The sequence below is a fragment of the Atractosteus spatula genome, chromosome 12, assembly GCF_055471065.1.
Source record: "Atractosteus spatula isolate fAtrSpa1 chromosome 12, fAtrSpa1.hap1, whole genome shotgun sequence".
Lineage (NCBI taxonomy): Eukaryota > Metazoa > Chordata > Actinopteri > Semionotiformes > Lepisosteidae > Atractosteus > Atractosteus spatula.
Window position 1 is genome coordinate 41,896,929 of NC_142717.1, and position 13,972 is coordinate 41,910,900.

A 13,972-nucleotide genomic window follows, 5' to 3' on the forward strand; every position below is an offset into this window, starting at 1 on the left:
AAGTCCAGAGCCAGGCCTGTACTGTCTTTACTTTCCAAGATGGTGTAAGATGTTTAAGGGAACATACTGTACATTCCAGGTGGAAAAGGCCTCTGGTGGGTTGGGGGACTAATAATTATTAAGTAAGGATGTCAGTTTAATGTCTCAGAATGACAGCAATTCCTACAGCAAAGTCACCATAGTGCAGCATTAGACTGAAAATTCTGGTCCAAAGAATAGTGTGCCACCTACTGGTCCACTACTTACTGGCGCCACCTGTACCAGTTCTGTACTGATAAGTCTTGCTTTGTGTCCAATATCTTATAAATCAATCTACTACAAGGGTGTGTAATCCTGGTCCTGTAGGGCAGGTGCTTTTGCAGGCTTTTATTTTAACTTAAGTTAATTACTGGCTTAATGGGTCTGATTTAACAGCTTCGAAGACATCTTGAAAACCTACAGACACACCGTCCCTCCCTACCCCTGGTGTACAAGGTGTTACAGCTGCTGTCTCAGTAAGTCAGGGCAGCAACAGGAAATTTAAATCTGTTAACTGGCAAATTTGCTTTCTGTTCATGGAAACCTCCGGCAGATAACTTACCCAGACTGGAACACTGCAGCTGACACACAGCAGCACAGCTGATGGAAGAGTTTCGGCTCTATCAGAATGTGCGCAGAAAGTGAGGCAGAATCAGTGCTCCTTCAGGCCACCAGCAACTACTGACACTCTCCACCCACAGATAAACCCAAACCAAGCACAAGCAAAGACAAGGTACAGTACACGTAGTACACAGTGTGCTGTCTTCTGGGGTTTCTTCCTCCATACTGTAGCTCTCTAATTATTAAGTAATTAGACTGTCAATAATAGTCTAGTTATTTAATGAGTTATAGGTTAATAGTTGTAGGACATCTAATCTGTAAATTTGGAGTAATCAGCTGTGAAAGATCCTAATTTTTATTTTTTTAATATTTTTTGTTTAATTGACAGGTCAGGCTGCAACAGAAAACAGAAGGCACTAGGCCGGGGGTCCCTTGTCCTGGTCTTGGGGGGTCAATATGTCTGCAGGTTTTCTAGGTCTCTTTAAAGCACGAGCACCTGAAGAGCTGGGAGAAGGTAATGTGGTCCAACTAAAACCAAACAAGCTAACCCAGCTGGCCTGAACTCCTATAGAAACACCAGGCCTCCAACACCAGAATTGCGGATCCCTGCCCTTGGTCCCCCAGAAATTTAGTTCCTGGAGATCCCTGGTATACAATTTCACCTACCGTAGTGTAGCAACCATGAAATAGGGTTAAACCACACATGTAGGAGTCCGCAAACAAACTACAAGATGCAAAGTAGAACTACAGTAAATATATGCTGAGCACTGTATCATGTAAAATTAAATATTGACACTAACCACTCATTGTCCTTATTATTATTAATATTCTTTGCTATTGCCTAAACTTTATATTCCTCTTGCATCGACGTCAGGATAGAGAGCACCTGGACAGTTCTCTCTTTCTCTGTGTGAGACAAGTGGAATTGTTTGTTTGAGGAAGTTTAGTGTTTTGACGATGTGAGACTACGTGTAAATGGAGAACTGGTCTTTTACTTGTAATATTTTTGTTGGGCAGGGGCTAGATAGATTTATTTTCATTCTTTTTTCTGAAATGAGGGCTTTGTGAAAAGGGGTGTGGGAGGGTTATACTGTTTATTCTTTCATTTTTGTTATTCAAACTGATTCAAACTTTGCTTGTTATTTTTTTAAATTGGCTCATTAAAGTACAGTTTAAAAGTCTGTGAACAGCATCCTGGGAGTAATGTGATTTCTTTAAATCGGCAATCCCTATACTGCACAACTTGAGAGAGGTTTTAACACTTAATAATCATTAACAATTGAGCTCTGCAATGCATTAAAACAAACAGGCACAGGAAACAGGTACTAATAAGAAAATGGAGATTATGTGGGATCCCTAAAATGCAATACTACAAAGAAATATGAGTTCTAAACTTTTTCGTGATTTTAATTCTTCTTTTCCTTATAAAACATTTTATGAAACTTTCTTGTGCCAGCGACTTACAGTAATGAAAAGACAAAATAAAAGCCATTGCTCAGCATGATAGGGGTGTGGATTAAAACAAGAAAAGGCAGGATGATTGTGATCTTTTCCAAAAGAAAATAAAATCCCAGGAGATGTGAAACTGAATAACTTGTAAACCACTGGACTATACTATATGTGCCATTTTCTTTTTATACTGCATCTGCTTCTTGGGAATGGAAAACAGTCCTGAAAGTGCCAGATGCAGAAAGGGTCTTTCCATGTGAGGCTCACAGCAGTCAATGCAATTTCCTGGAAACAGACTGCAATTCTGTAACGTTAATACAGATAGGGAACTTTTATGGAAGCATGACACAAAGCATGAAACATTTCTGCCTTATTTTCCGAAAAATGCTCTGTGTGCTGAACATTTCTTCTGCTGTGCCATCTGTTACTCTGCACCTTAACTCTGGGAACTGTTTAGCCTGCAGAGCAAACAATACTAATACAATGCATCTTTTGTATGGTGGGAAAGGTTTGAGAAACCTACTTGCACACATTTTCAACAGCTAATCATGGTTTGTTACCCCATTCTGTGGGGTGTGTATCACTGGATAAACACAATATCTTTCGTTTTTATCTTAAGCATGTAACCCTTTCTTTTTTTTCTGTAGTTCAGTCTGAGTGTGTTGCATGTTCTGTAGAATATTCTTGCATACTGTATGTCTGGAATCCTTAAGCCATGATGCAATGAAATCCAGTAAGTGTTTTAGGGATGCCTACTGCCCAGACACCTAGAAAATCTGTTCCATATACACTATCACACACAGGCTCAAAGGAGAGCTCGGCGTCACTGACCCTTGGCCCAATTCCTATATCCAACTGTGGCATCTTTTGGATCTACATTCTGCATCCCAAACTGACACAGAAACCAGAGACCTGCTCACTGCTGTGACCTGATCAGGTGCTGTAGAGTTAGACGGCAGCCTGAGGAAAAAGTTATTAGAGCCTTCTGTACATGTTGGCTTGGTGCTGAATAACCAGCACAGGAGATCACAACATGCCGGGGCACAAAATCATTCCACCAGAATCTGGCCAAGCACAAACTGGGCATGAGGCATGCGGGTTGTGTTCAGTTGTATTGCACAGAGGTCTGGTTGAGAGGTGGAAGTGTGGGGGTATGGGCTGCAATACAGAGGATGAAGCTCACAGTTTGTGTTTATTGAAGGCTCTTTGACTACACTATGCTATAGATATGTTGGTCTCAAACATTATTTACATCTTGCAATGTGGAAAACAATGCCTGTTCATTTATACTGTAGCTACAGCAACAACAGGGAGTGCCGCATGTCACACACCTTTGTCAGACTTCCCAAGCACTGTGGACTGTGCACAATATCCATTTAACATGCTGCCACCAGAGCTGCTCAGGGACACACTGCATTGGTGTGTGCGTCATGGAGAGGCACTTCTCACTGACTGGAATATAGATTTCCAGGGACAAACACACCCACTAGTATTTGTTACATTGGGTGTGGGAATTGCTAGCAGCAAAAGAAGGAAATAAGAGATATTGAAATCATACTGAAATCACCCCCATGTCATTTAGCTTCCTTTCATTGTCTTTCTAAGAAATAATTGTCTTTAGATTGTCTTTCTAAGAAATAAATTAATCTGCACTTGTTCTGGCTTAGTAAAAGCAGTTATGTTTTTAATATCTCTGATGTTTAAGGAAAGCTAATGATGAGAAGAGGTCATGCAATCCTGTCTGACTAATCACAACTGTAATTCACTTAGGGTGATAATTGGATATGGATCTTACTCTCAGTAAGATTCCAGGTTTTCCCCAAAAATGCTCAAATCTTAAATCAAATCGTCTCTCAAATGTCTTTTACAAAATAAATAAGTTCCTTCTGCATGTCCTCATTCTTCATCCTGTTAAGCCCCAGAAGGAGTCTGCTGTTGTCTAGAATCTCCAATGTGTCTTGATCCATTTAGAGAAGTGGAGACACACACCGTCCTAGAGAAGCTAAGAGCAATAAAACTACTTCCATTCCTTCCAAGTCCTTTTCTTTCTGTGTTTCCCATGTATTTACAGCATGTCCAATCTTTTTTTTCACTTCTATGCAAATCTTATCAGCCCATCTCTGAATCTGGTTTAAATCTTCCTGTGTCGATCTAATTGCATTTCCAATTTCCCCAAGGTTTATTTCGTCAGTAAATTTGGCTAATTTGTCCTTGACATCCTGATGTAGATCTTTTTTTAATTATACATGAGTAAGAGCAGCCATACCTACAGTATGTTAAAGCCCCAAGGGTAGCCTTTCAGAAAGTACGAAGTGGAATCCAAAACATTTCATACAGTATATAGCCCAAACCAGATGCTCCTTCTGTTACATACTGTAAATGCCAACAAGCTTTAACCATTTCACTCTTTGAAGACATACAGTACCAGTAAACAGTACCATAGGTAAAGGTGAAAATATACAGTCTTTACTGTACAATATAATATAACTATATATATATATTATATATATATAAGCACTATCACAAAACTGGGCAGCCCTCATGTCAAAATTCTTAAATTAGAGGAAACGGCAAGGGGAGTAAGTGAATCAAGCAAGGACAGCACAGAATCAAGGACAAATGATTTATGGATTTATCAGTGCTTTTTAGTTTCCACTGCCATTGGCAATAGTAGACTGGGTTCAGACTTTGACTGTCAAGGAAAGTTTCACATCTGTTCTAAAGTGGAAGAAAAGGATAAAAAATACCAGTCTTTATAACACAAAGAACAGCTTAGTGAATGTTATACTGAAACCACGTTACTTAGAGGCAGAACTCTTCTTTTCAAACACCAAGACAGAAACAATTGAACTACCAGCTTTTTCTTTTCTGTGAAAGGACTACGAGGTGTAGTTCAATGAATTAATGTCTGACTGAAGGGTGTTATGGTGTAGATGTCATACAGTACATGTACATCTTGAAAGGGTTTTTCCCTGTATTTTAAAAAAGCCTTACTGGTGAAGTCTGGGTTTGATGACTCTGAGGAAGCACTTTTAAAGTTTACAGTCATATTCCTCTCATTCATATACAGCATCTGAAATGAAGAAATATATTCAGATTTTTTTTTTACATATCAGACTCCAAGGTCAAATCACAATAGTGAGATTTAGAAAAGCACAGCAATTAGTACCGATAAACATATTCAATATTTTTTTCTTTAGAAATGTAAAATCAAGTTGAACAGTCCAATTATGGCATTCTCTTTTCCTCCTGTTGTTTTTTCAGTTAATGCCCAGCCTTGTCTAAGACAAAATTTAAATGTTATTTTTTCAGGAGTGTCTTCTATCAAGAATACATCACAGGAAATGAGTTTCTATTCTTCTTTAAAATTCATCTAATGTTCTCTCTCCTTCATCAGGGTACATTTCTAATACCGAGTGTAAGTACTGATATAATGGAACAGGTAGTGGGTTTATTCCATGCTGAAAAGAAAAGAAAGGAAACACAACACTTCGGGTGAGCACTATTTCTCCACAGCCGAAACGTCTTTGCAGCTACCTACTTGAAGTACTGACATAATACACCTTCCTCTCTCTTTTTGATGGAATAGCATCTAGGGGCTATCAGTTCATGCACAATCCAAACAAAATAGTTTACTGCCTCCGGATCCTCTGTATTCCTACTATTACACTACTATACATCAGTGCTGTTTAATGCACTTTAAACCATTATGAGCTACTATAAACCATACAGTTATGCAGTATAATCCATACATAGTACAGCTTGTATATATACCATAGTTATTTCTTAGATCTGCTTTTAAAAAGCTTGGCATATACAGACAAACCTCGAGTTACATAAACGCTCCGTTCCGGAAACCCTTTCGTAACTAGGAATTTACATAAGTCGAAACACCGGTTAATGACATCCCACGGGCTATGCATACATGTGTACAGTACTGTACAGTACATCGTTATGTCAATTGACATGTTTTAGAGGTTACTTCTGTCATTTTTATCATATGATGCGCACAGAAAATTAAGCTCTACGATTAATAATGTAATGTAATGTAAGATGAAGATTGGAAAATCCGACCCATTCCAATAATCTACAACGGTTGTATAGAAAACAGAGACTGAGACATATTAGACGGTGAATCTTTAGAAAACTGCAGACTCTGAAAAAAAGAAACTTTCTCCCGTCTCTTCTTCTATCTCTACTTCTAAGTTACAAATGACATTCAGGAGGCTCATTTCTAGTCCACAAAGTTTTTATAGCTAACGAGCCATCACTCAACGCAGTTTGGCCCTTCATTGTGCCTCGTAAAGAAAGACACTTATTAAGAAAGCAAAAGCTTTTGTATGATATCTACCAGTGAAATAAGGGCTACTTTCTTTTAAAGTTGCTTGGTAACGATATCTAGCCGAGTCCCATGTTATTATGTTACATATTCAGCTATTAGAAGATATTTAATACCATTACAAAACAGATCAAATAATACTTTAAGAATCTGATATGTCTTGATGAATCTGATTCGTCCTAAATATTTAAAAAAGGGAAGGTTGGGTTTTGAACCTGTTGCTAAGCCAAGGCTTTCCTTTGAAAGCTAGTTACTCTGACATGTTTACTTCTGGCCCGGGTAAAGCAGAGATCCTGACCTACAGTACATGACCCCTTTTTCCCCAGGAAAGAGTACAGTAATATAATGATGGAAGGTTGCTTTTACATCTCTGTAAGACCCTGCATCTGGCTGGGTGTACTACTGCCAGAATTCTAGCATTTACCAGGCACACCCAGTGCTTTAACCCTAGTTCACTTAATTTAATTGGTTCCATGGACAAATTCAAACTGATTTTTTACTGGGCTTACACATCTACAGTATCTGTAATGTACCATATAATCTCAAAGTTTACTAGGAGCATTATGTAACCATCCCATTAACTGAGGTTGACAAAGAGTTATGGTAATTTTTGCATTTACTGTTGGCTTCCTGCATGACTAGCATTTTTGATGCAATGTTTTCTTTTAGACTCATGTTATGACAGTCTGCGGTCAAAGAAAGCCTAAAGTGACATAGTAAATAATGGCCTGTTTTAGAATTTTACTTTTTTACTTAGATCTTGGTCTAGATAAAATTAAAAATTTGACCAAACCGCCAATCACATCCTAAACACAGTACTTGATGGTTTTTAATTACAGTGCCTTGTTTTACTCAGAAGAAATCCACTGTCAAATACCGGGTTTGTTATTCGTATTTAGTTAGTCAGCAAAAATCTGCACATCAGACTAGTCATAGTCATGTGTGAAAGGCAAAGAATCTCAAGGACCGACTGCGAATAAGTACAGGTTGTGCAGCAGACATTTCACCACAGAAATATTCCAACATCATCTGCACACAGAGTTAACAAGTGAGTAGTATTTATCTCGACATTGAGAGCAATATTTCTATCGGATTAAAAGAGATGTATTCACAAGCCTGCTTGTTTACGATGTAAGAAGGCTGTTTCAAATCACATCAGCCCAGAGTATCTATCTAATATCTGTCACAAAATATGGCGCTGCACATACCTGGAAATTTAGTCTATTTTGGGAAGTAAATTGGAGGTTTTTACTTTCATTGCGGTTTGAAATGCACTCATCAAAGCTGATTCTTTCTAACCCCAGAATATAAAAATAACCGTGCCATTCCCCTTTAATACCTGTGTACAATTACAGGACTTGTACTATCAATTATGAACCAGTTTCTAATAGCTCGGGGAAGCAGGCAGGTTCCAGCTCCGATCCGTCCCAGACTTCATGCACTAATGACAAACTGCTGGGTTGTGAGGTGTCCCTATGGAAGGCAGACTTGCACTGTGTGGATCGGCTGGGTGTGACAGGTGCTAGATGGCTCTGTGGAGAAACACATTCGGGAATGCCAAACAGCACTGCCCTCTCCACTTGCACAGCTCCTTCATTCCTCTTCCTTGTTAATGGAGGGATCTGTTTCTCACACACTGTTTTAGTCGAACACCTGTTTAATAATAAAATCATTACCACAACATCGTTCAATTTCCAGTCTAGCGTTAAACAAGCTATGTGTGCAGTACACACGGTATAATAGTAAGTCTTACTTTTTTTTTCTAATTTTGCATCAATTATTTCCTACTTTGAAAGGTAAAATAGGTGATTGAAAATACTATAGGTCTTTGATATAGGTATGACATCCATAAATTGTTTAAAGCACCCTATTCTCTACAATATGGTCAGACGTCTTACATTGGGACACATAATCTATAGCATAGTTTAACAGATGTGATGACTCGTGTTTTTTTCTGAGCAGAGTGAGGTATGCCGATTTTCATCCAACTGATGGTGGCTTATTATTAGATTTTTCATTTGACTTTATATAGTTTTATTTCAGCATTTAAATCTTTGGTTATTTCATTTTGTTTAAATGATAGGTTTGGAGAGAATCAACATAAATCTGTCATAAAGAATTATTAATAGGCAATCTTTTTCTGGTCTATTAAGGTTTATTAGCTTTATCCAAAATAACAAAAAAAACTTATTTCTCATAACTCATAATTCATGTAACATATCTTTATTTAACTGTTTGAAAAAAAGATACACCTTCTCTTTGGACTCCTGGATTAATTTCAATCCATAGACAGATCATTTCACTTAATAAAAGTACAGGTTCTCTCTTAATATGTTCTAACATTTTAATTAATGTTAAGTGCTGTATATCTCAATGTATCTTTCCATCAATAATCTTAACTCAGATTTTCAAGGTCCCAACAATGAAGTCATGAAATAAACAAATTTAGTTGGGGAAATATTCTAATAAACATGTTTTTATATTTTTATTCCATTATTTCTCTATATAAAACAGAACTTAAATTTACTAAGGGTTAAAAATGCGCAACAAAGATTCTTCAAGAGCCTAGAAATCCTTTGCATTCTCTCTGTTAAAAACCAGGTGTTCTGGTTCTTTCAGACAAATAGTTAATCTCTGAAGAATAAATGAAAGAAAGTGAAATAATGATATATAAGGCATTAAGTAATTACAGGGATCATAACCTCATAAAATCAATGCAGGCTTTGAAACACCCTGAAAAATGATGAAACTCATATTATACCCTGTTCCTCGGGGTCTCTTCTCTCTGTATTTACTTAGAGAAATAGTCAGGACATAGATTGAAGTAACATATCAGTCAAAAGGCCCTGAAACCAAAAATATCTTCAAAACCCCCTACATGATTTTAGTATACTGTAATTTAATTTTTTTCTTCCATATATCTCTCTCTCATACAGTATGCAAACTCTACTTTTGACAGCAGTTTTTACAATTTCCATTTAATACACTGGGACAGACTTGACCGTGTTTCTGTCTGTGCTTTTCAGCTTGTACCATAAAGCTCTTTTACAACAAACAAGAACATTAAAAATCCAATCAGATTTTCTATTTTTTTTTAAATCTGGTTTTCCACCTCCAGGAGCTGGTGTATGTGGCTCTTCTGAAGAATGAGGTGAAGAACTATTTTAAATGCTTGTGGCGATCACTGGTTTGTAGAATCGGTGTGTACGTATTAACAAAATACTGCCTTGCTGTAATAAAATATGTTCTTTGTAATCCAGACATTTCCTATATTACCACAGGCTCTGACACGTACTGTACATGTAGCAGCCCAGGATAAGGGCTAATCAGCCCCAGGCTACCTACATTTCAGGCATCTGACAGCTGACTAGGCCGTCTTTTAAAATGGGTGTGTTGACAGAGAGTGATTTGATGGATACAAAGAGTACAAATCACACCACAATACCATGTGTATCATTAAGAATGTTTGACAGTCATATCAGTCAAAAAGGATTTAACTAATCTGTAAAGATCTTAGGATAAGAAAAAAGTTATTTAAGCACAGCATGAAAAAAAGTGATTATTTATGGGCTTTTATCTTTCAAATTTAATCCTGGACACTCCTGTCTAATGTGCTTCTAGTATTGACAATAACTGGACTATAACTGTGCTCATTCCTCCCAGAAAATATCACAATAAAGGCAGTTATAGTGAAACTTTTAAAGATGGTGAAAATGTATATGTGGCTTTGTAGTCTTCTTATATCAGAGCTGTGGAGTATCTTTCTCTTCCTTTTAAAATGATTGAAAAACATAGTTTTAGTTTCATGATTGGAACCTGATCTAATAGATCAAGTAGCTTAACTACAAATCAATCTGTACTTGTACGTAGAGTTTATCGTTTCTTTGCCTTCCTGATAAACCACAGCCTTTTTTTTTGGGGTGTGATAAGTGGTGTACAAGACTGACATACTGTAGTTGCGCTCATGTACTGTATGTTTTAGCCGAGTAAGTGTCGTCTGTAAGTAGTTCATCACAAAATAAAATCCTTTCATTGCCTAGATGGCAGGTATGATCTTTATAAACACAAAGTAAATATCTGTATCACACATGTTGGCAGACAAATCCCTTACCTTCAGAATCAAACTCCCCCTTACTTGATAAGGTACAAAAAAAAGTTGTCCTATTTAATTACATGGTTTCATGGTCCACATACTGTATGATTCAGATCACAGGAACTGGCAGATTTATGCATTGTGATCTTTATGTTAGGCCATAAAATAATGCATTGCAATTATCTTGGAGCTGACTAAAGACTAAAGAGCAATACAGACCTGGGGAAGAAGGCAAAAGTCACATGGAGAGACGCAGACGAGAGGCAGGAGCACTACTCATCTGCGTCTTGCTGTTAGTGACTGTGGCTGACTGCAGAGAGTAGTACAAGGGTAGACAGCCCTGGTCCTTGAGCGATTTTGTTTGTTTCTGGTTTTCATTCCGTCTCAGAACTACAAGACCTAATTGAACCTAAGCGGTCAAGAGGTCAGATGGGCTGTGTTTTCCCTGAAATCAGGTGCCGATTGAGAAGTTCCACTAAAGCCTACAGAAACACAGCACTCAAGGACAAGTGCTGCCTACCCCTGGGCTGTTCAGAAGAGACTAGTGCAAATCACAAAGCTGTCAGAAATGTATTCACAGAGAGGTTAGTTCACTCATTTCCACGTTTGGTCTGATGCAGTAAGTACCGTACACCGCTTAGGATAGCATTAATCATAAGCAAACACAGTAACTCGCTTACTGGGAGTTGTTTAAAAATTTTTCCTTGCCTTCCAAAATAGATTTTTGTGCACTTTGACCTGGCCCACTCCCTCTGAGGTGGTTACAAAAAAAACAGAACAAAAGTTGTTGCTATAAAAGAGAATTCAGGATTTACAGCTTGGCTGGTATTCCATTAATCAACGCTACATTTTACACATTGCCTGGTCCCCTGGGAGGGCCTGCTCTTTTTATACATTTCACATCAATTAGTCACTAACTATCAAGTGGGCTCGATGGGCCAACTGGCCTTCTCTTGTTTATAACCTTACTTATGTTTTTATGTCTGTTGCCAATTGTCTGCGGTGTATTAATTTCAGATCTTTAATGCCGACTAAAAAGCCCTTATCCAGCAATATATTTTCCCTAACCTTTGCTGTCTGGTTGAATTTTATAGGAAGCAGTGGGAGATCAAATGGCGTCTTCAGTTCCACAGGGAGCTCTGGGTTGAAGCAGCTGGTTTCTGGAGAAAGTCAGACATCCATGAAGTACCAAATCCTTAAGCTCCTCAAGTGACAGATAAGTATATACAAGCCTAAATAACAATTCGTTTTGAAGCACCCTCAATGGTATGTCTGATGCAATCTAATTTAATAATTGAAAAATAGATGTGCAAATTAGTTCTGGTACTGTGATCATCTGGATTCTCAATTATTAACCTCACCAGGCAGAATATTTTGATGTTTTGTTTTAAATCTGGACAGCTGTGGCTCGGGTTTATTATAAAATGTCTTCATGCATTAGTAAATCTGTAATTTTGTTAAACTACACTGATCTAAATTCTTTCCTCTTTTGCCCTCATTGGTGTTATCCAGTCCACTATTATTCTCTTAGATCATCATTTTTAAGAGCAACAATTTCAGTTACACTGATAACCACATACTCTGTCAACTTCGGCTTAATAATATTATTATATTAATAAGCAGGTTAGATTTGTAATTATGCTGACACTGGAATTATTATCAGAGGAAAGGTGCTGAAAACACTTATTGTGTGTTCTGAATGTCTCATGACTTATGTCACCTCATGGTGGACAATCTTGAGAACAGAGAAGCAGTTTAAAAAAACTGAATTCTTTTTGTACACTTCTCAGACTTTTACGTTCTGTTTATTATTGTACAGCAGCTTTCTGATAGCGGATGGATGGATTATTTTGTGGAAGAACCAACTGTCGTGGCTTGAGGTTTCACTAATCAGCCACATTCTCCCAGATTTCATCTTCAGTATCTGCCCTGCTCATAATTAGAATCTTAGAAGCTTGGGTTTAAACTAAAACATTTTAAAATCATTTTGTCACAGTGGTCTAACTTCCTATTTGACCTTTCTAATGTCTTTTGAATTACACAAGGATTCAGGGATAACTATTGTCTGGTAAAAATCACTGCTTTTGTCTTCCTTTTGATGCGGCACCCCATGTTCATTTGTTTGAAAAAGACCGAAATTCATTTATGATCTTATTTTTTAAAATTCATTCCTAATGCTGTTGGTTTTCTGTTGTTATTCCTACGTTTAGGATACAACCTTTCCATCCTTTCAGATAGATACGTTTTATTTTGCCTGCCGGCAAGGATAGTGTGCTGTGTAATCCATCCAGATTTGTTGTCTGGTTGCACTCTGTGTGCGGTAAGACATGCTGAGACTCCATTTTCTCTACAAAATCATGACCAGATTCTTATTTCAAAGGCCATCACATTGGGTTGCTTTATTCCGATTTTGGAGTGAGTACAGTGCATACAGAATTTTTGTTGAGGAAACTAAAAAAGGGGGCAAGACAGAATTAATACTGCTCCCAGGCTTGGCCTTTAATAAGAGAGGGCTGCAATTCAGGGATCAGGTGTTAAAAAATTGAGGAGCTGGGGCCTTGTTGGGGGAAAAAAAGGCATTGCTGATTTTTCAGAAGTCTTTCCTTGTCAGCTCCCTCATATGTATTCTTCCCGATACCCTAAACTCTATCGGTGCACGATAATTGAATGGTGTGCACCTCTGAACTTCAGGCTTCTTTTTACTTGCGCTGAAAAAGAATTGGAGAGGAGCTGTGTCTGCAGGCTCCCAGGATTTGTTTGATGGTAGACTTGAGTGCTCAAAATCCGTTCTACCGAGAGCCCGCCATCGAGAAAGAGGAGGATGCTCTGTGTCATTAGATCTGCACCAAGGGAGGGGACTGGAGAATGGAGAGGTGGGAGATCTCTCTTTGACTCTGGTAATTATTGCTTTATAAAACATTGTGTCTCTGTGCACACCTACTGTACTCTTTGTGTTGTCCCTTCACAACTGTAGATAAGATACAACCTTTTCCACCATAACTCAGGCATTCATGAAGAGACAGCCTTGCTCATAAGGAAAGAAGAATCAGAAAACTGAAATATAAACAGCATACACTGAGTGCTATACTACTGTAAATTATAAGTGTTTTAACTCTAAGAGCTGTACAATCATGTGTGCATAACACACAGATGTAAAAAGAGCGAAAAAAGAGCACAGTTAATTGACTCTGTAAAACCAAGAGTAAACCGATTTTTAAACCAAGATACAGGGAAAGGATTTAGTGCAAGTTTTAAAGCTGGAATCACACTTGGAGGCTAATGGATTGGGGATGTTGAGCTCCACAGGTGTGCTGCAACACCCACCTGTCTGGAGCCTGGTCTTCACATATCAAAGAAAGGTGTGAATCAGCAGATCTGAGATTAAGCTCTGGACTATACTCATGCAGGTCTTAAAATAACCTGGAGATTGACCATTTAGTGCCTTATAATGGAACAGAAGAAAATTAAGCCCTCTCACAAATTTCACAGAGAGCCAGTGCAAATTACATAGG